This window comes from Pinus tabuliformis, chromosome 7 (assembly GCF_031772625.1).
Source record: "Pinus tabuliformis cultivar Carrire ecotype Pingquan chromosome 7, CPIR1, whole genome shotgun sequence".
In the NCBI taxonomy this organism is placed as follows: domain Eukaryota; kingdom Viridiplantae; phylum Streptophyta; class Pinopsida; order Pinales; family Pinaceae; genus Pinus; species Pinus tabuliformis.
In genome coordinates, this window is record NC_142293.1 from 532294056 (window position 1) to 532318772 (window position 24717).

The following is a 24717-nucleotide window of genomic DNA, read 5'->3' on the forward strand; positions in this document are numbered from 1 at the left end:
AATGTGGAATTTCAAGGAACATAACACCTTATTACCAAAAAAAGCAATCATCAATTGAGCCTTTACAAGTTGTACATATATAAACTTTATTTGCAGAAAAAAATGATTTTGTATTAACATTTGTTGTATGGAAAAAATGTTGTAAAGTTATGTCATGAAACAATTTAAGTTGCTTGAATTACAAAGAAATAAAAAAAAATTGAAATAAAAAATTAATAATTTTAATTATTGATACTACATTTTCCGTCAGTCAAATAACTTAAAAAATAAAAAATTATAAATAATGTAAATTAATAATTTTATTATAATTAAACTTATCTAGATCAATTTTTAAGTTTCTATTCATCAATCACTAAAAATCATCAATTCTTTAAAGGTGTAAACTTTTTCTCAAATTTTGTACTTAAAAAAAGTATTTGTATTTTGAGAAATTTGATTCTCCCAACACTTAATAAATATTAAGTTAAGATAAATCTAAACTAAATTATTATATCTCAAATCAAATAACAAATATAACCATAATTTAAAAATAAATTTACATCAAATAACCAATAAAATCATAATTTAAGAAATAGATATGAATGAACACGGGATATGTAAACTTAACTGTGAAAAAAAAAAAAATTGTGTATGGAGAAAAATAAGTACATACACTACTTAAAAAATGAAGTGAGTGAGTAACTAAATTTTGTAGGGGATATTCATCAACCAGTTATTAAGAAACTGTGAATCATTTTTTATTGATTATTTTGTAAATATTGCAAAATAAATTAACATCATGAAATTCTATGAAACTCCTCTCGAAATCTAAAACATTGGAGTGGCAGCGTTCCTTCATTTAAATTTTGCTTTGGAATTTTATGGCCCAGTGACATAACGCTTTGAGAAAGCGAACTAAACACATTTTTGAAAGTATGACCATGCATCTGAGACGGAGGAGGCTGCCTCCCAGAAAGAGCAGCCAGCCAACTAAGCTCACATGGACTATAATGACTTTAGCGTAACACATGAATCGATGGAAGAGGAATTGATTTTACAGGCCACCAAAAGTTTGGCATCCACATGATTCTTTAATTGCACTTGACATCCAGTGCTCTCCATGTGGAGTTAGTGACCAGTGGGCCAGTGGCATAAGCAGAAACCTATTGTTGTGGATTTTAATAATATCACAACCCATTTGATCATGAAAAGAAGTTTATAACAATAATAAAGAGGAAAATAATAAAAATGAGAATTTAATGAGTTTTTGCTGGGAGTTTATTGGGTAAGTTTGGGGAAATGTAAAATAAATGTGAATATAAAGTTTTATATTTACATTTTTGATTGTTTATTTTTTTATGATGATATAATTTTAAAATTAATCTATTTTTCACTATGTAAATATGAAACTCGTCTAAATTTAAATGTTTGATGATATAATTTTGAATATTTAAGTTTTTTATATATTTAAATAAATATTTGATTATTAATTTAAAAAAATTTAGAATTATATAGTATATATGAACTGATATTAATGTAACCTACAATATTATCATTAAATGCAATTTTAAAGGACTTGTTAAACGCAAAGATTTCAATATTGCAGAAGCATTGAACGTTTCCAAAACAAGTTTGAATTTTTAATTTCCAAATTGTATGTAAAGTGAATTTGTAAACAGAGCTCATTCCCACATGACATATAATTTCATATTATTGTTTAATTCAATGCTGTGTCTGACTGCATGTATTTAGAATCAGTGACCATGTTTATCAATTTACTACTTATGGAAGTTTTGATAATGTGGATAAAAAAGTGATACAAATACACGAAATTGAAGTATTGAATCTTGATATATTCGATATGGTTTAATTTCTATTTTATATTTTCTAAATGAAAGGAGAATGTGAGTATATTGGGGTTTTGTGTTTTGCAAGAGGAAATAAATTATGTAAAAAGTAATATGACTGAATGTGTTGTTTTACTTCGTGGATGAATCTTTAGTATTCATTCTTTTCTTATGATATTGATATGTCCAATCCAATATATAAACTCTCTCAAAAGTCTTGTGAAGAATTTCTGATTTCATATTCTACCAATCAAACATAGGGAAGTATATTTGACATAGAAATTGAATCGGTGGAAATATGTAAGGAATATTTTTTAGGAATACTATATATTTCAACTTTACTATTGTCATTCTTTATATTAGAAATAAGTCCTCTTTCACAACTTTTACAAGACATTGGCTTTCTAATGCTCCTAGAGGGTGATAGTAAGTTCTATATAGAATACTTTTCTTAGAGATTGAATTATAAATATGAAAAAAAAATCCATTTTTACGTATTCAAATTCATATATATATATATATATATATATATATATATATCTTACCAACTCTAATATAATAAACCAATATCATGTTAAAGTTCACAATATTATAATTTGTTCCACTAAAGTTCACAACATTCTAGTGTATTCTACGAGAAACTATCAAGCTTCAAACCTCAAGAAAGTTTCAATGGATGCTGTAAATTTTTGGATTATTTAATTGTATAAGAATGGGCATGGGAGAAAAATGGACTACATATTCAGAGGGAAAATTATAGAGTTCAATTATCTAGGTTTTATTAATCTTGTAACTCATTGGATTTTCTATCGATGGCTATTGGAATTCATGATTTAACAAGAACTGAAGGGAAACATAGTCCCTACCATTGAAATTAAAGATTGTGTTGCTACAGAATTTGCATAGTGAAGAAATTAATAGTATGATACATATAAAACATACTATGAAACATTTATACTGATATTAGTATAATATGGAGAATACAAATATATATATATAATCTAACAAAAATGGATTATTCTAGGAAATTTTCTTACAAAGCACAATTTTATTCATATTTATATGACAGATTGATAATTTATATTTTCCTAAAAGAAAAAATAATCTTGTAATTCAGTTACAAAGTAGTAACATTGGTAGGACTTGTTCAAATCATATTTATATTATGTGCATATACAACTAAATGGATGTCATATTCATATTTATATGAATTACAAATTGTTTAGTACAATGCACAATTACATATTGTTGATCAATTTGGCATGGCACTTAACATGATGCTAGACTCTTGCCTATGCAAGGACTAATAATGTGAAAATTGTAAGGATTTTTCTTGGGTTTCTTTTAGTCTAAGATTTCAACCATTGACCATCTCATAATTTGTTGATGTTTTCAAAAAGAGATGAAGAAGAAATATTTATTAATTCTTCCTTGTTTTTTCTAAAAAATATCATACATTGTCCAATAACTTTCAAAAATAATGAAGAAAGTACTAATTCAAGTAGAATGGAGAAGAGGTAATTTCCAATTATATGAAAAGTTCATTGTAAAATATAGGATTCCAATTAATGATAAAATTAGAACCAATCAAAATCAAGTGTAAAATAGAAATGAAATAAGAATATCTCCTCTATTTGACTTATAGACTTATATATAAATTAGGTAAAAAAAGGTATCATAAAGAATAAGGGAAATATGCATATAGGAAGTGATGCTTTGTTATTGTTCATTTATGTGAATGATGTCATGTTATTAGCAATTCGTAAAAATACTTGTCATAAAAATTTAATCATTTCTTGTAATAGTGACATTTTCTTCTTAGGTAATATGACTGTTATTATTAAAAAATTTATCTACATAAATAGATAACCATGAGCATGAATGCCCTCTATTCTATACAAATAATAATTAAAAAATAGTAATAACAATAATTTTATATGCTCTTTGTTTAAGCTATAAAGTTAGTTAAAAAATCTTTGAAGAAGGTTGAAAACATTAACAAATTGTGTTTAGTAAAACAATTATGCATTAAAATACAAACTAATTACTCTAAGTTTAAAAGAAAAACATTAATTTATTATATATTATCAAATTTAATCATAAAAATATAAATAAATACAAATAAAATTTATTTACTCATATAAAAGTTAAACAAGAGTTATCTATCTCATATAGAGTTACAAAACCTATAAATAAATCTCAACTAGTAATACATCGAAAGGAAAATTTATATACAAAAATAAAATACTTTACAAACCAAATAAAATGAAAATACTTAGTGAAAATATAAGCATTTTTTTGGTTCTCAATCCCACAAAACTTTATTCTATATCCATAGAGTATATGATGTTTGTCCCACTCCATTTTGCAAGCAAAGTAGGGTTGGATTAAAATTTCTATGGGCCATAGTGTTTTTTGTGTAGATGTAATTTATAATGACAAAGTGATGCAACAATAACAAGAAAAGGGAATCAGAAACAACTAAATAATTATTTATTACTATGAAATGTTCATATTAAAAGTAGGTATACAAAAGCTTGGATGATGAACAATTTCTCTTCTATAAATACTTCTGCATATACCATGGAATTTTTAGGATTGGTTTCAAATGAATAAAATTTAAAATATTGGTTAAAGTGATATCAAGTTATAGCTTAACCTATTTAAAAATTAAAAATATTGATAAAATGATATAAGACATTGTCTATGCCTTATAATTTGCAGTGATTTTTTGCTAACAAACTTTGCAAATATGTTATGGCACTAAGTTGCAATTAAAATCATAAAAATTTGGAAGCAACATATACATTCCTTACCTATTTTGTTATCATTCTGGTTTTACCTCCTTGTCCTATCATGACCACCCTATTTCTCTCTCTAAAGATAAATATCTCACTTCCCATTCATAATTATTCATTGGTAGCAATAGAATTGTTTGATGATTCTTATAAACTTTACTTCATACTCATATTCTAAGTATAAGTGGCTTGATAAGATTAGAGTGCATTAATTCATATGTATTTTGATTTGGCTTTTTGTGTTTTTTGGTTATGCGATCTTGTGTATCACATGGAAGAGATCCATGTGGTTGTGGAAGGATATCAACGAACCTAACAAAATTAGAAAAACAATTATTATCACAATTTTTTTCTAAATTTCATAATTCACTTTCTCCTCATTTCATTATATTTATCAATTTTCTTTTTTCATTTCCTATTTATCAATATTATGATGTTTTTTCACGAATACTATTTAATCATTTTATTTATCCTAGATCAAAAGTAGATTATTCACTCAATATATTGGATGTTTCATGTAACTATCACATAATTAAAATTCCACACAATTTAAACATCCCAGTAGGTATATTTATTTCCATCTTTTTCCTATTTATTTTTTATGGAAAAACCTGCTTAAATTATAGCTGGCATTAACTAATGGTAAATAGGCTATTTACATTAGTATGAGCTATTTTCATGGATTTTGATTTTAGGTGGTTTTTCTATGAAGCTTAACAATGAAAAATATTTGCACAGAGCATAAATATTGCAACTACATCCAAAAATAATGGAAAAAAAATATGAGGTAGTTATCTACATGGCACAAGGGTTGCAATAAAATAGAAAATATAGGAAGAGAACACAAATAAGTGAAACTGATAGTCCTCATGTGAGGAGACCCTGAGGCTACCCACAACGCTGGATCAATTCATTGCCTTCACGAATCAATAAATACAAGTCTTATAAAATGTCGTTTAGTTAGGGATATGAATCAACCTACTAGAAAATAGGAACTAATTACTAATTACAAACAAAATCTTGACCATTACGGTTTCTCCATTATTTTCTAAGTTTCCCCCTTAATGGAGAAAGGATTAATTTCTAAACCTAGTATCTCCCTAAACAATTCAAATTTCACCTTCCCAAGGGGTTTTGAGAAAATGTCAGCAACATTTTCACGAGTATTACAATATTCAATAAAAAATTCCTTAGACTATATCTTCTCTATAATAAAATGAAACTGTGCATCAACATGATTTGTCCTTGCATGAAAGATTGGAATATTTTCTCCATGAAATTCATCCAATAATTCATCAATGAGAGGAATGGGAAATTTATCTTTAATAGTGAGCTTGTTGAGCTCTCTAATCCAGACACCTACACCATGATCCATCTTTCTTGTGCACCAATACTATTAGAGCAGAGAAAGAACTTTGACTATGTTGAATTATATGAGCCTCTAGCATTTCTACAACCATACGTTCAATTTCATTCTTTTGTGCAAAGGGATATCTGTAAGGCTTGATGTTTGGAGGAACAATTCCTGGAAAATGAATAGCATGATCATGAACATAAATAGGTGGGAGGCATTTGGGAGTCTCAAATGCCTTGGAATGATTGTCCAAGAATTTTTGGAGATCTGGAGAAATAGATTATTTCCATGTGGAAACCTCTAGCAAACATAATTGTGCAATTACGCCTCTTTGTTATTTCTTTAGAATCTTTGTCATTCCATTACAGATGATTATCTTTCCTGGTTTCCTTGTGATACCCTTTAATTCAACTTCCTTTCCTTCCGAATAAAATTTCATGAAAAGTTCTTGAAAATTAAAAGCTATTGTACCCAAGGATTGTAGCCATTGGACTCCTAGTACAACATGAGCACCACCCATTGGAATGGAAAGCATTGGGCTATTCAATACATATTCTTCCAAGGATAACTTGATATTATAACACTTTCCAGAGAAATTTATGGTTCCTCCATTTGCAACCATCACTTGACTCTCTAGTGCTAGATATAGGAAGCACTTCATTTCCTTGGCTATCTTACAATGAATAAAATTTTCTCCCCGAATCAATCAACACTATTACCTTTTTCTTCTTGATATGTTCTTCTATATTGATAGTTTGAGGAGTGGTAATTTCGGCCAATGCATTACAAGATATTGTTAGATTAATTTCTTGATGCTTGATGTGATCTTTTGCTTCTTGAACCTTTTTCTTCTTAATATGTCCTTCTATCTTGAGAGTTTGACGAGTGGTAATTCTTGCCAATGCTTTACAAGATATGGTCGGATTCATTTCTTCTTTCTCTAGGGTTGGTTGCTGGTGTATATCCTCTGCTTTTGATGTTTCTGGATCCTTTTTTTTCCTCCTCTTCACAATCAATGTAAAATAATTTCTTCTCAGCACACTTATGACCTTTAATATATTTGTTATCACAATTGTAACAAAGCCCTTTTGCTCTTTTTTCTTCAAAATTGTTGTGGTGTCAACCTTGTAGGTTGTGGAATGCTATGAGAAACAAAACTTCCATCTTTATAGTTGTGAGGGGTACACATCCTTGTTACCATAATTTTGCTTTCCACTTTTCTTTCCAACCTGAATGCCTTCTCCAATGAATCAGGTTCCCAAAGACGAATGAATGTTATCCTTTAAAGTCCCTATGGAGACAACAATCCTCTGCTTCTCTAGAATATCATTTTCCCTTATATTCAATTTTTGAAAGTCCTCAATGTGCTATGCCATTGACCATTTTTATTTGAGATTTATCAATTGGCTAAAGAAGATGTTTCTTTTTGTATCCTCATAATGTGCTATCATTTCCTCTATGAAAATTGACCACGTAACAAGTGGTTTACAAGAACAAAGCCCTTTCTACCATAAAAATTGATCCGGTTCTAAATATGAAGATGAAAGATGTACATTTTGTAACAGTTGCACCTCATGTAGATCAAAATATTGCTCCATCTATAGTATACAATTTACTCGATCCTTGCCATCAAACTTCCTCATATCGCCTTTTCTTGATTTTAGGAGCTTGATTTTGAAACGACTGTAACTTTGTAATTTTAGATCTCCACATTATGAAATTTCATATTGTAATAACCCTCTGCGTCCTCTTTCTAACCCTGCAAGTATGATTAAGATTGGATTCTGGAAGAAATAGATGTGAAATCTCCCACGATGACTTGATTATAGACTAGTTTAGTTGAACGAACTTGTATGAAATGCCACGCATCACTGTTTCAACCTTAGGACTTGAAACCAATACACAAAAAAGTATAGTCCATCCACGTTTTGTAAATTCTTACAAAATTTCAATATAATGCTCAAAGAGAAAGTTATGATGATTTTCCCAAGGTCACCTATTTGGGATGTAATTCGGGAGCCTGTAGAAACCCTAAATTCCATGGACTATATCTTTGAAAATATACAAAAAAAAGATATGAAATTCAGGCCTGAGCTTCACCAAGTTTTCGATTCAAATGGGTTTTAATTTCAGAGTCTGAAACTGTGTAGAAGAACAATTATAGCGAAAATTCCATGATGACCTATTTGAGAAGGAATTCTGGAGCTTTAAAAAATCTTAAATTCCTCAGATCATATCTCAGAGAATATTGTGAGACAAGATTTGAAATTCGGACTCGAGATTCAGTGAGATTTCTTATCAAATGGGTTTTTTTTAGCTTCTGAAACGTCGCAGAAAAATAGTTATAGAGAAAATGCCACGATGACCTGTTTGGAGCAACGAAACCCTATAATCCAAAGCTCTGATACGAAATGTTATGAAACCAGCTCACGAAAAGATAGAAAAGAAAGATCGACACTTTAGAAATCAGCCTCTTCAAGGGGCAACTTCTTTTACATTACACAAATGAACAATCCTTGAATTATACAAATGACAATACTTCTTTTCTATATATAAGTGTCTAAGGGTCATAATGTAATTAGATTCGACATAACAATAATAATGTAAGGACACAACAATAACAATAGTGAGCTTCTATGGGGCATAATAATAACAATATGGGGACTACATGGGACAACAATATAATAAGGGGGTTGCACTAATAACAATAAGGGGTTACACTAATAGTATAGGGACCTAACAAATTATCATCTTATTCTGGGTAGAATTTCCTTAACATCCCAACTATTCTGAAATTGCATGGAAATAATTGCGATAGTTTCTTCATAGTCCAAACCTTTGTGCTGTTATAATGCATTTCTGTAATAATGTGTTGCTCCAACATAAATTCGTTTTAAGGGGATATATAATGCAGATATAAAATTAAACACATTCCATTTTTTTTCAAATTTATTATGTATTATATTATTTGGTTATATTTTTTTCTTTATTTATTTACAATTATGAGCTTATTATATTTGTTTTTAATTAAATTGATGGAGATTTGAATTTTGAATTTCATGTACAATCATTCATAATTAAACTATATTTATTATTATAGTGGATAATATTATAATTTATAAAATGATTTATATGAAGATTTGAATGTGGAATTTCAAGGAACATAACACTTTATTACCAAAAAAAAGCAATCATCAATTGAGCCTTTACAAGTTGTACATATATAAACTTTATTTGCAGAAAAAAATGATTTTGTTTTAACATTTGTTGTATGGAAAAAATGTTGTAAAGTTATGTCATGAAACAATTTAAGTTGCTTGAATTACAAAGAAATAAAAATAAAATGAAATAAAAAATTAATAATTTTAATTATTGATAAAACATTTTCAGTTAGTGAAATAACTTAAAAAATAAAAAATTATAAATAATATAAATTAATAATTTTATTATAATTAAACTTATCTCGATCAATTTTTAAGTTTCTATTTATCAATCACTAAAAATCATCAATTCTTTAAAGGTGTAAACTTTTTCTCAAATTTTGTACTTAAAAAAAGTATTTATATTTTGAGAAATTTGATCCTCCCAACACTTAATAAATATTAAGTTAAGATAAATCTAAACTAAATTATTATATCTCAAATCAAATAACAAATATAACCATAATTTAAAAATAAATTTACATCAAATAAGAAATAAAATCATAATTTAAGAAATAGATATGAATGAATACTGGATATGTAAACTTAACTGTGAAAAAAAAAATGTGTATGGAGAAAAATAAGTACATACACTACTAAAAAAATGAAGTGAGTGAGTAACTAAATTTTGTATGGGATATTCATCAACCAGTTATTAAGAAACTGTGAATCATTTTTTATTGATTATTTTGTAAATATTGCAAAATAAATTAACATCATGAAATTCTATGAAACTCCTCTCGAAATCTAAAACATTGGAGTGGCAGCGTTCCTTCATTTAAATTTTGCTTTGGAATTTTATGGCCCAGTGACATAACGCTTTGAGAAAGCGAACTAAACACATTTTTGAAAGTATGACCATGCATCCACGAGGGTATGACCATGCATCTGAGACGGAGGAGGCTGCCTCCAAGAAAGAGCAGCCAGCCAACTAAGCTCACATGGACTATAATGACTTTAGCGTAACACATGAATCGATGGAAGAGGAATTGATTTTACACGCCACCAAAAGTTTGGCATCCACATGATTCTTTAATTGCACTTGACATCCAGTGCTCTCCATGTGGAGTTAGTGACCAGTGGGCCAGTGGCATAAGCAGAAACCTATTGTTGTGGATTTTAATAATATCACAACCCATTTGATCATGAAAAGAAGTTTATAAGAATAATAAAGAGGCAAATAATAAAAATAAGAATTTAATGAGTTTTTGCTGGGAGTTTATTGGGTAAGTTTGGGGAAATGTAAAATAAATGTGAATATAAAGTTTTATATTTACATTTTTGATTGTTTATTTTTTATGATGATATAATTTTAAAATTAATCTATTTTTCACTATATAAATATGAAACTCGTCTAAATTTAAATTTTTGATGATATAATTTTGAATATTTAAGTTTTTTATATATTTAAATAAATATTTGATTATTAATTTAAAAAAATTTAGAATTATATAGTATATATGAACTGATATTAATGTAACCTACAATATTATCATTAAATGCAATTTTAAAGGACTTGTTAAACGCAAAGATTTCAATATTGCAGAAGCATTGAACGTTTCCAAAACAAGTTTGAATTTTTAATTTCCAAATTGTATGTAAAGTGAATTTGTAAACAGAGCTCATTCCCACATGACATATAATTTCATATTATTGTTTAATTCAATGCTGTGTCTGACTGCATGTATTTAGAATCAGTGACCATGTTTATCAATTTACTACTTATGGAAGTTTTGATAATGTGGATAAAAAAGTGATACAAATACACGAAATTGAAGTATTGAATCTTGATATATTCGATATGGTTTAATTTCTATTTTATATTTTCTAAATGAAAGGAGAATGTGAGTATATTGGGGTTTTGTGTTTTGCAAGAGGAAATAAATTATGTAAAAAGTAATATGAGTGAATGTGTTGTTTTACTTCGTGGATGAATCTTTAGTATTCATTCTTTTCTTATGATATTGATCTGTCCAATCCAATATATAAACTCTCTCAAAAGTCTTGTGAAGAATTTCTGATTTCATATTCTACCAATCAAACATAGGGAAGTATATTTGACATAGAAATTGAATCGGTGGAAATATGTAAGGAATATTTTTTAGGAATACTATATATTTCAACTTTACTGTTGTCATTCTTTATATTAGAAATAAGTCCTGGCATTGGCCTCCTAATGCTCCTAGAGGGTGATAGTAAGTTCTATATAGAATACTTTTCTTAATGATTGAATTATAAATATGAAAAAAAAATCCATTTTTACGGATTCAAATTATATATATATATATATATCTTACCAACTCTAATATAATAAACCAATATCATATTAAAGTTCACAATATTATAATTTGTTCCATTGAAGTTCACAATATTCTAGTGTATTCTACGAGAAACTATCAAGCTTCAAACCTCAAGAAAGTTTCACTGGATGCCGTAAATTTTTGGATTATTTAATTGTATAAGAATGGGCATGGGAGAAAAATGGACTACATATTCAGAGGGAAAATTATAGAGTTCAATTATCTAGGTTTTATTAATCTTGTAACTCATGGATATTCTATCCATGGTTATTGGAATTCATGATTTAACAAGAACTGAAGGGAAACATAGTCCCTGCTATTGAAATTAAAGATTCTGTTGCTACAGAATTTGCATAGTGAAGAAATTAATAATATGATACATATAAAACATACTATGAAACATTTATACTGATATTAGTATAATATGGAGAATACAAATATATATATATATATATATATATATATATATATATATATAATCTAACAAAAATGGATTATTCTAGGAAATTTTCTTACAAAGCACAATTTTATTCATATTTATATGACAGATTGATAATTTATATTTTCCTAAAAGAAAAAATAATCTTGTAATTCAGTTACAAAGTAGTAACTTTGGTAGGACTTGTTCAAATCATATTTATAATATGTGCATATACAACTAAATGGATGTCGCATTCATATTTATATGAATTACAAATTGTTTAGTACAATGCACAAATACATATTGTTGATCAATTTGGCATGGCACTTAACATGATGCTAGACTCTTGGCTATGCAAGGACTAATAATGTGAAAATTGTAAGGATTTTTCTTTGGTTTTTTTTAGTCTAAGATTTCAACCATTGACCATCTCATAATTTGTTGATGTTTTCAAAAAGAGATGAAGAAGAAATATTTATTAATGCTTCCTTGTTTTTTCTAAAAAATATCATACATTGTCCAATAACTTTCAAAAATAATGAAGAAAGTACTAATTCAAGTAGAATGGAGAAGATGTAATTTCCAATTATATGAAAAGTTCATTGTAAAATATAGGATTCCAATTAATGATAAAATTAGAACCAATCAAAATCAAGTGTAAAATAGAAATGAAATAAGAATATCTCCTCTATTTGACTTATAGACTTATATATAAATTAGGTAAAAAAAGGTATCATAAAGAATAAGGGAAATATGAATATAGGAAGTAATGCTTTGTTATTGTTCATTTATGTGAATGATGTCATGTTATTAGCAATTCGTAAAAATACTTGTCATAAAAATTTAATCATTTCTTGTAATAGTGACATTTTCTTCTTAGGTAATATGACTACTATTATTAAAAATTTTATCTACATAAATAGATAACCATGAGCATGAATTCCCTCTATTCTATACAAATAATAATTAAAAAATAGTAATAACAATAATTTTATATGCTCTTTGTTTGAGCTATAAAGTTAGTTAAAAAATCTTTGAAGAAGGTTGAAAACATTAACAAATTGTGTTTAGTAAAACAATTATGCATTAAAATACAAACTAATTACTCTAAGTTTAAAAGAAAAACATTAATTTATTATATATTATCAAATTTAATCATAAAAATATAAATAAATACAAATAAAATTTATTTACTCAGATAAAAGTTAAACAAGAGTTATCTATCTCATATAGAGTTACAAAACCTATAAATAAATCTCAACTAGTAATACATCGAAAGGAAAATTTATATACAAAAATAAAATACTTTACAAACCAAATAAAATGAAAATACTTAGTGAAAATATAAGCATTTTTTTGGTTCTCAATCCCACAAAACTTTATTCTATATCCATAGAGTATATGATGTTTGTCCCACTCCATTTTGCAAGCAAAGTAGGGTTGGATTAAAATTTCTATGGGCCATAGTGTTTTTTGTGTAGATGTAATTTATAATGTCAAAGTGATGCAACAATAACAAGAAAAGGGAATCAGAAACAACTAAATAATTATTTATTACTATGAAATGTTCATATTAAAAGTAGGTATACAAAAGCTTGGATGATGACCAATTTCTCTTCTATAAATACTTCTGCATATACCATGGAATTTTTAGGATTGGTTTCAAATGAATAAAATTTAAAATATTAGTTAAATTGATATCAAGTTATAGCTTAACCTATTTAAAAATTAAAAATATTGATAAAATGATATAAGATTTTGTCTATGCCTTATAATTTGCAGTGATTTTTTGCTAACAAACTTTGCAAATATGTTATGGCACTAAGTTGCAATTAAAATCATAAAAATTTGGAAGCAACATATGCATTCCTTACCTATTTTGTTATCATTCTAGTTTTACCTCCTTGTCCTATCATGACCACCCTATTTCTCTCTCTAAAGATAAATATCTCACTTCCCATTCATAATTATTCATTGGTAGCGATAGAATTGTTTGATGATTCTTATAAAATTTACCTCATACTCATATTCTAAGTATAAGTGGCTTGATAAGATTAGAGTGCATTAATTCATATGTATTTTGATTTGGCTTTTTGTGTTTTTTGGTTATGCGATCTTGTGTATCACATGGAAGAGATCCATGTGGTTGTGGAAGGATATCAACGTACCTAACAAAATTAGAAAAACAATTATTATCAAATTTTTTTTTCTAAATTTCATAATTCACTTTCTCCTCATTTCATTATCTTTCTCAATTTTTTTTTTTCATTTCCTATTTATCAATATTACGATGTTTTTTCACGAATACTATTTAATCATTTTATTTATCCTAGATCAAAAGTAGATTATTCACTCAATATATTGGATGTTTCATGAAACTGTCACATAATTAAAATTCCACACAATTTAAACATCCCAGTAGGTATATTTATTTCCATCTTGTTCCTATTTATTTTTTATGGAAAAACCTGCTTAAATTATAGCTGGCATTAACTAATGGTAAATAGGCTATTTACATTAGTATGAGCTATTTTCATGGATTTTGATTTTAGGTGGTTTTTCTATGAAGCTTAACAATGAAAAATATTTGCACAGAGCATAAATATTGCAACTACATCCAAAAATTATGGAAAAAAAATATGAGGTAGTTATCTACATGGCACAAGGGTTGCAATAAAATAGAAAATATAGGAAGAGAACACAAATAAGTGAAACTGATAGTCCTCATGTGAGGAGACCCTGAGGCTACCCACAACGCTGGATCAATTCATTGCCTTCACGAATCAATAAATACAAGTCTTATAAAATGTCGCTTAGTTAGGGATATGAATCAACCTACTAGAAAATAGGAACTAATGACTAATTACAAACAAAATCTTGACCATTATGGTTTCTCCATTATTTTCTAAGTTTCCCCCTTAATGGAGAAAGGATTAATTTCTAAACCTAGTATCTCCCTAAACAATTCAAATTTCACCTTCCCAAGGGGTTTTGAGAAAATGTCAACAACATTTTCACAAGTATTACAATATTCAATAAAAAATTCCTTAGACTATATCTTCTCTCTAATAAAATGAAACTGTGCATCAACATGATTTGTCCTTGCATGAAAGATTGGAATATTTTCTAAATTGATTGAGCTATGGTTGTCACACTTGATCATTATAGCCTTCTTTTGTTCTTCTCCAACATCTTGAAGAAATTGTCTCAACTAAACAACTTCACAAGTTGATGCACAAAAGCTTTGTACTCCACCTCTGTAGATGACAAAGATACAATAGGTTGCTTCTTGCTACTCCATGAAACAATCACAGATCCAATACTGAATGTATAACCAGTAGTAGATCTTCTATCATCCGGATTACCAACCCAATCTGAATTTGAGTAACTTGTCATCTCAACATCAAATGAATTAGTATATTTAATAACAAAATCAATTGTTCCTTTAAGATAACTGAGTACTCCTTTTGCTGTTCTCCAATGGATTTGTAGAGGTCTTGCCATAAAGTGACTTAACATACTAATAGAGTATGCTAAATCAAGTTTGGTTGTGGTAAGATAATTCAAGCTTCCAACTAGTTGTATGTACAATGTATCATCAACCTATTTTGAGCCATCATCAAAGTGAAGTTTCACATTCTACTGCATTGGAACAAAAGAATATTTGCATTGATCCACATTAAACCTTTAAGTACTTCTCTGACATACTTACCCTGAGTAACAAAAGTTTGGCCCACATCTCTCCAAACTTCAAGTCCTAGACAATAATGTAACTCACCAAGATCTTTCATCTCAAATACTTGTGACAATTGCACCTTAATTTCATCAATTTTGACTGAATTTACTATAATAATTAAGTCATCAACATACAAAGAAATCAGTAATACATGCCCCTTTGCATCAAACTTGGCATACAGATTTGGATCACTTTAACTCCTCATAAAACCCTGCTAAAGAAAGAAGGAATATACCTTTTCATACCACGGCCTAGGTTCTTTCTTTAGCCCATAGAATTATTTGTTTAATCTTCAAACTAAATGCTCCTTCTCGTTTTTTACAAACCCTTCAGGTTGTGTCAAATATGCCTCCTCCTTTAAATCAACATTCAGAAAAGAAGATTTTACATCTAATTGGTGAAAATTCTAATGGTACTTTGTAGCTAATGCAATTAACAATATAATAGTATTAATTTAGCTATTCGTGCAAGTGTTTATGCATAATCAATGCCCTCCATTTGTGACTGCCCTTTTTCCACCAATCTAGCTTTATATTTATCTATACTACCATCTACTTTAACATTGGGTTTTCACAACCATTTACATCCTATGGGCTCTTTTACTTTAGGAAGTTCAGTCAATTCCCGAGTTTTATTTTTAATTATAGATTCATATTCTTCCTCCATTTATTTTCTCCACTCTTCATGTTCATTATCTTCATTAAAACTCATGGATTCTATGACATTCAAAACACTAGTCATGAGACCATAGTCCTTATACCTTTCAGGTAGTCGAATATGCTGAGTAGATCTCCTTCTCACTTCATTTTTTTCACATCTGTTCTCTAAAAGTACTTCTCCACTTATGAATGGGATCTGACTGTTGGTGATGTCCACATTGCTATATTATTCCCCAAGCTTTTGTTGCTCACTGCCTTATGCTTTTTCTTCTACTTTATCGTTTTCAACTTCAGGAAGAATGTGCCATCTTTCATAGTTGTTATCCATGTTGCCTTCATCTATATTCTCATGGAAAATTACGTCTCTACTCACAAATACTCTATGATTAAATGGATCAAACATTTATATGCTTTAAGTTCTGAACAATATCTTACAAAAATACATTTGATACCTTTAGCATCAAGTTTCTTTATGTTCTCCTTCAGAATATGTGCAAAGGCCTTACACTGAAATACCCTCAAATGATGAACTATTGGTTTAAAATCATACAAGGCTTCCAATGGAGTCTTGAAATCAAGATACCTTGTTGGAATTCTATTCTTTAAATAAACAAAAATACTAATGGTTTATTCCCACTACTACACCAAGGGCACTTTTGAGACAAAAAAAATCTTTTGTCTCAAAAAATCATTTTTTTATTATAGTTATTTTATATTAAAAATTAATATCAATTGATTTTTCTTAAATATAAACTTTAAGACAAAAATAGGTTGAGACAAAAATATTTTAAGACAAAACGTTATATTTAAGACAAAAATAGTTTAAGACAAAAATATTTTAAGACAAAAGTAGTTTGAGACAAAAATATTTCAAGACAAAACTTTATATTTAAGACAAAAATAATGTAAGACGAAAATATTTTGAGACAACTTTATATTTAAGACAAAAGTAGTTTGAGACAAAAATTTAAAGACAAAACTTTATATTTAAGACAAAAATAGTTTAAGACAAAATTATTTTAAGACAAAAACAGTTTAAGACAAAATTATTTTAAGACAAAAACAATTTAAGACAAAATTATTTTAAGACAAAACTTTATATTTAAAACAAAAGAATTTTGAGACAAAAATATTTTAAGACAAAACTTTATATTTAATACAATGACCACTTTAGATCAAACCTATGTTTAATACGATATTTCACTTCGAATGAAAATGGAGAGCAGAGCGCTTAGGGTTTGATGTTGCTCTGCAACTGGCAGACCTTCACAGACTGCGCCGTTCTGCCATTAACCTTCAGCCATAAGGTAGCTACAGCACAATAAGGAACAACTATCGGACAATGGAACCCCCTCAGGGGGAGGACATGATGCCTCCCCCTGCTGATACGAAAAACGACCTGCGACAGACTGAAAGTGTCAGGATGGACCATCCAGAAGATACAACAACGGAGAATGAAAATACGCCAATGAATAACAACATAAATGAAGAACCACAAGTGACGTCAAACACCTGCAAGCTGGTAGCAGTTGACAGACCCAAAATCGAGCTCCCAAGTCAGCGAATCAACACTCAGATCCAGTTTATGAGGGATCATTCTTTGATAGGAAAGTTCATAGGCCTTTGGCCAACGGAGAAAGCTTTGCACAACTGGATCATAGCCAAATGGAAGCCAAAAGGGCACATAACACTGCAGTTAGGGCCTAAGGGCTTCTTTACTGCCATTTTCAATTATCTGGAGGACCGAAACAGGGTATTGGATGGAGGACCATATTTCTTCAACGCAGTAGGGCTATACCTAAGAGGATGGATCGAGCGCTTTAACCTGGACAAAGAAGATCTGAGCTGGGCCCTGGTGTGGTTCTGCCTTTATTCTCTCCCTCTGGAGTATTGGGACGAAGACTCTTTGCGAGACATTGGGAATGGTTTAGGCAAATTTATCAAAGTGGCAGAGGAGACAAAGCTGAAGCGATATACCTCCTATGTGTGGATCTATGTATACATGCACCTCAAGAAAGCTCTCCTGGATGCGGTAAGCCTCTACCATGATGATTATGAATGGTTGCAAACAATAGATTATGAGCATGTACCATTCCACTGTTGAAAATGCCACGCCCTGGGCCATTTATTCCGAGACTGTCCCTCTAATATGAAATCCACGACCACCCCTTCAATGGACAAATCCGACTCGGATGGGTTCACAAAAGTTCCAAATTGCAAAAAGACCCATAAAAATCCCTCTACCTCAGTCAAAAAACCTGTCACCAGCACCTCCTTGCCTTCAACAAGCAACAACTTTGAAATCCTGCTCCAGCCGGAGGTTCATATTTTAGATAATCAGAAACAACCTGAAGCCATTCCTAAGACTTCCACCCATTTTGCTCCATCAAGCTCAAAGAAAGCCCTCACTTCTAAGCAACCCGCGGACACCAAAATGCCCTCTCCCAGTAACATGCAGAAAAGGACTGCTCAAGGTATGGAGGTAGATAGCACTCAGATGCAACTCACGATTGTAGATGATACAGAGGCAAATTAGGAAACAATACAGCACATGGAAGAGGAACAGGCTTGTAAGAAAAAGGAATATGACAAAATTCCTGAGTGATAGCTAGAGAACTTAGAAGTAATTCTCTCAAGAGCACAGAAGCAAAGATCATTAGGCATCCAAACTGGTAGTCAGTGGGATGGAAGAAATATCTTCAAAGACAACAAGAAACGAGGACGGAAAACTGATCTTTAGAGAACCATCTGCATAGGGGAGATGCTGGTGGAATCTGGAAGATACTCCAAGCTCACCAAATACTATAATCCCCTTCCCAATCATGAATCATGAAGCTCATCTCATGGAACATCAGAGGGCTCAACAGCTCGAGGAAGGGACGATTAATAAGGAACATGCTACAACAAGAAAAGCCTCAAATTCTCTTCTTGTAGGAGACCAAGTGTAATTCCACAACGTTGGATCAGATCCTTGCCAAAGCATGGCCAGGAAGCAAAGAAGTGGCGGTGGAAGCCATGGGAGTCTCAAGAGGGCTAGCCATCGTTTGGGATGATAGAGCTATAACACTTACCAACATACATGCCAGTAAGCACTTTATTTAGGCCAAGTTTCATTTAACAGGGACAAATGTTCATGGACACTTAACTAATGTCTACTTCCCCCAGGAGGCAACAAACAAAGTAGACACATTGAACACCCTAACTCAGATCAACTCAGAAAGATCCCACCCACTTTAGATCACAGGAGGGGACTTCAACATGATTACAAGATTGGAGGAAAAAAGAGGAGGACGGATCAAGCTGGATTGTGAAAGCACGCACTTCAAAAACTACATTCATAACAATAGGTTTATAGATATGGAATTCAAAAATGGCGTTTATACTTGGAACAACAAGCATGCAGATGCCCACCAAATTGCATCTCGGTTAGATAGATTCTTGATCTCTGATAACGCAATACATCTTGGCGGGGATCTCTTGGCCTCTATATTGCCACTCTCTGGCTTGGACCATTGGCCTATTAGGCTTCACTGGCAAATACTAGGAGACAATGTTCGCAGGCCCTTTCGCTTTGAAGCCTTTTGGCTGAATCACCCTGATTTTCATAACCTGATAACAAAGACATGGAGAAATTTCACACCACCAAAAGGCGCAAAAATGTACAATCTCCAACAAAAGCTAAAACATATCAAGGAAAAAATAAAACAGTGGAATCGCTTTACCTTCGGAAATATCTTTTAGGCGCAAAACACTCTTGAACAAGAAATGCAAAAATTACAGCAGAGAATCATAGCTAAAGGCAGATCCGAAACCATAGCAGAATAGGAACGCCAACTACAAACGCAGATCTCAGAAATAGCAAGACAAGCAGAGATTCTTTGTAGACAAAAATCAAGGATCCGATGGGTTAAAGAGGGCGAAAAAAATACAAAGTTCTTCCACCATACCACTATCCAATGGAGCATGCCCAACAACATTACTCTCCTCCAAAATCGACAAGGGGAACATCTAGAGAAGCATGAAGATATAGAACAGGAACTCCTCACCCACTTTCGGAGGGTGCATCAGGAAATGGAGACTGATCGGTTGCCAGCTATAGAGAAGATCATCAAGATTATTCCTAAGATCGTAACTGAGGAACACAATCAAATACTCCTCAGGCCTATTTCTTTACAGGAAGTGGAGACAGCTATGCGACAGCTCAAAGTTGGGAAAGCACCCGGACCAAACGGCTTCACTTCGGACTTCTTTCACAACTTCTGGGATCTAATCAAGGAGGAAGTCTGGCAAGTAGTCGAGGAGTCCAGAGTTAACAGATCGATGCTTCCATCCTTGAATGCCAACTTCATCGCCCTCATCCCTAAGGAGGAGAATAGCCAGACTCCGGACAAATTCCGACCAATTGCACTATGCAAGGTATTGTATAAAATTGTCTCCAAAGTGATCGCCACACGCTTCAAGCCCCTGCTTCCTCTTCTTATATCACCGGAGCAAGCAAGTTACGTTGAAGGAAGGGAGATCACCGATGGCATAATTCTCACTCATGAAATCATTCACTCCCTAAAGCAAACCAAAAAGGCAGGTATGCTCCTAAAATCGACCTCTCAAAAGCTTTCGATACTTTAAGCTGGAAATATATTCAAAAAATACTGTTAGCCTTTGGCTTTACCCCCCCTTTTGTAAGATGGATTATGAGTCTCATCACTTCTACCTTTTTCTCAATTCTTTTCAACAGGACCCCCTCCACCCCTTTCCACCCATCCAGAGGTATTCGACAAGGGGACCCTCTCTCACCCTTTCTATTTGTTATTATGGTGGAAGGTCTTGGACGTTACATCAAAGATGCCCTTCAAAACTAGCAATTACGTGGCCTTTCTTTCCAGAATACCCCTGCTTTCACCCACCAGCAATTTGTGGATGAGAATATGTTATTTGGTCTTCCTTCAGTCCAAGAAGCCCGTAAGCTGAAATCAATTTTATCTGACTTTTCGGATGCCTCTGGAACTTGCATTAACAAATCAAAATCTCAAGTCTTTTTCTTTCACACACCTCCCATCACTCAAGCCTCCATAGCCAAAATTTTGGGCTTCTCGATTGCATCTCTGCCCTCCAAATACCTGGGAGCTCCAATGACAGCCTCTGCCTTAAAGCACTCATCCTAGAAAATTCTCCTAGAAAAACTAGAAGCCCGTATCTCTTCATGGACCTTCAGAGCTCTCAATATGGCGAGTTGCCTAGTTCTAATCAAGGCAGTGCTACAATCTTTGCCGCTCTACCTCTTCACGGTCCTGGCAACACCCAAATGGGTTCTTAAAGCAATCAAAAATCTTCAACGAGATTTTTTATGGGGGAATACGAAACAAAAAAGAAAATGGGCTCTAGTAAAGTGGGAAACAGTTTGTCACCTAAAATCCTCTGGAGGCACTGGATTACGGGATCCTCAGCACAACAACGAGGTCATGGGAGTGCGCATCTAGTGGAGATGGCTCTCGAACCCATATACTCCTTGGGCAATCCTCTGGATAGCTAAGTATGCTCATAATAGACCAATGGATGATTTAATTCGGCTCAAAGAAATTAGCACAGGCTCTCTAATTTGGAACGCTGCCAAACAACATAAAGTTCTAATCCAACAACAGAGTTTTGGGAAATCAGGAATGGAGATAATGCGAGCTTTTGGGAGGACTCCTGGCAGCAAAGACCAAAATTGAAGGACCTACTCATGCCCCACTAGCTTTAGGATTGGGTAGAGCAACTGACGATCAAAGTAAATCAACTTTGGGAGGAAGTTTACAACCAAGGTTATAGGCAATGGTTATGCTCGAAACTCATTCTTGGGCAAGCCACACAATCCATCAAAGATAGTCTGGATACGAAACTCTCAAACAGGAAAATTCACCAATCAGATAAGAAAGACATCATCAGATGGGGTTATGAAACGAGAGGTACCTTCACTTCCCGGGAAGCATATCATATAATACTAAGGGACCATACTGTCAAGGATAGCCTCTGGCACAAAGTTTGGGAACCACCAATTTGGCCAAAAATCTCCACCTTTCTCTGGTTGTTGTGCCAAAATAGAATCCTTACTTGGGATAATCTAAGGAAACGGAGTTTTCACAGACCTTCCATCTGCCCAAATTGTAAACAGGCAAAAGAAACTAAGGAACATCTCCTAAACTCATGTCTGTTAGCAACCCGACTTCGGGAGAAGGTTAGATTCAGATGTCAAAGAGATGGACGAAATAAGGAGAATTCGACCAGCACTATTCGTTCTTGGGCACCTCACCCTTATAAAAGCAAAATCTTAAACACCTTGTGGAAGCTAATACCAGGTTTCCTCATGTGGACAATCTGGAAAGAGAGAAATATCCACATCTTCAAAGACCATTCCTCTCCCATAGAAGTTCTGTTGATCAATATATGTCAAAACATACGAGAAACCTTGATGCTCCAAACGTGGCTCGATGATGATTTCCCATCCACACCACAGGAACAAAATATATGGCTAAACTGGAACCTTCAATGGAACCATGAGCAGGTACACCTAAGGAAAATCCATCCCTCTGGAGATACACCTGACAAATGGACTCCACCCCCACCACACATGGTACTGCTAAACTTTGATGGAGCATCAAAGGGAAATCTAGGTAAAGAAGGATTTGGGGGAATATTTAGAAATCACAAGGGCAATGTTCTCCAAACATTCATGGGGTCAATAGGTTGGGATACAAACAACTTAGCCGAATTAGAAGGAATTTGGCAAGGACTTCTCCTGGCTCAGAACAATAGATTCTTCCCACTCATAATTGAAGGGGACTCCTAGATCTTAATTAACATGATCAACCAGATCTTATAGGGAACTCCAACACATAAAGTGGGTAGCAGTTGGAGATTGGCGTAAAGGCTGGAACAGATTGAACAGTGGCTTCTCATTCATAGAGTAGTTACCATCAGGCACACTCGTTGGAATGGTAACAAAGTAGCAAACCTCATAGAAAACATTGGCGTTGAAAGTGGTAAGACTCTTCATGTAGGAGCTCTTAGCACTATAGCCAATACTCATCAATTGCAGGATTTCAATGATCTAGTGCAAAAGGAAAGGGAAAATGCAGAGGAAACGCACCCGGATGCGGGTGTCAACAACGGCATTTAAATGACAAGACGGATCACTGGCGGGTTGGGAAGCCATCTGGCTAAGTGCTTCGTCCTGAGAGCTCACCGCAGATGGATTAAAAACACCTTGTAGGTGACATTTATTGACTCTGAAAGCTGTGATGAGCTCACTTCCTTCAACACCATGGCCCCTACAAACCATTTTGTTACTCCTCCCCTTCTCCATGGAATTTGTCCTCCACAAGCGACTGAATCGTGTTTCAGAACTGCTACAGGCAGTCACTGCCTAATTCTCCCTTGTCAGGATTTTGGTAATGGTTTTCATTTTTCACATTCCTGTCATTGTCTTCTTGATTGTGGTTCGCCCACCCCTGCTCCCGCTCATCGTCGCCTTCATTCCAATTCTTCCGCTGTCAATTCAGCCATGGCTCGCCTCAGGCACCACATGCGCAGTAGGCGTGGAGGTTCGCATGGAGGTTTTAACCACTCGCGAGCTTCTACCAGTTCCACCTCTGACTCCCCGGACTCAACTACTAAATTGAAAAACTCGCTCATTAACCCCACTCATAGCTACCCGAATACTAGAAGTGGGAGAGGTTGGAGGGACAATGCTATCCACACTGTGGATCTCCCACTCCCTCCTCTTTCTGGCCCTCACAACACACAATTTCGTTTCTACAGTTCACTAAATAGGCCTACAATCACTGCTACCATCATAATTTCTTTCAAGGAAGAGTCTGCGACGCAAGCTACTCTGTCCAGTCGTGGGAACAAGCAGAACAGGGAAGAGACAGGTAGTCATGGGATCAGCAACAAGCAGCAAGGTGAAAGCAGTAAGGCTCTGCATGACAAAGATAAAGCTGGGGATGCTGGTAAGCGACAGATGGATGCTGAAGGCACTGTAGATTCTCCAACTGTTCAAGGTTGCAGCGCATCTGAAGAGGATGACAATTGGTATCAGTTTGCCTTCTGGATTGAGGAAGAGCCAGCTCCGGTGGAACCACCAGCCTAACACGTGGCCTCATGCAAAGGTCTCTGGCTCCCAGGTGGATTCGTCTCACTTTTTGTGGTTTTTGGTCTCTCGCAAAGGTGTCCGGCTTCCAAGCGGATATGTTTCTATGATTCGTGGTTTTGTGGTCTGGATGTGTTCTGTCTTCATGCCAAGTGTCTTGAATTCTCTGGTTGACTCTCTGCTAGGTGGAAATGGCATACTGTTACTTGGTTATGTCCCTATCTTTTTGGTTCAAGATTGCATTCCTCTTTTTCATTTTGGAAAACCAAGGTCTACTTTGAAATAGTTATTCTGG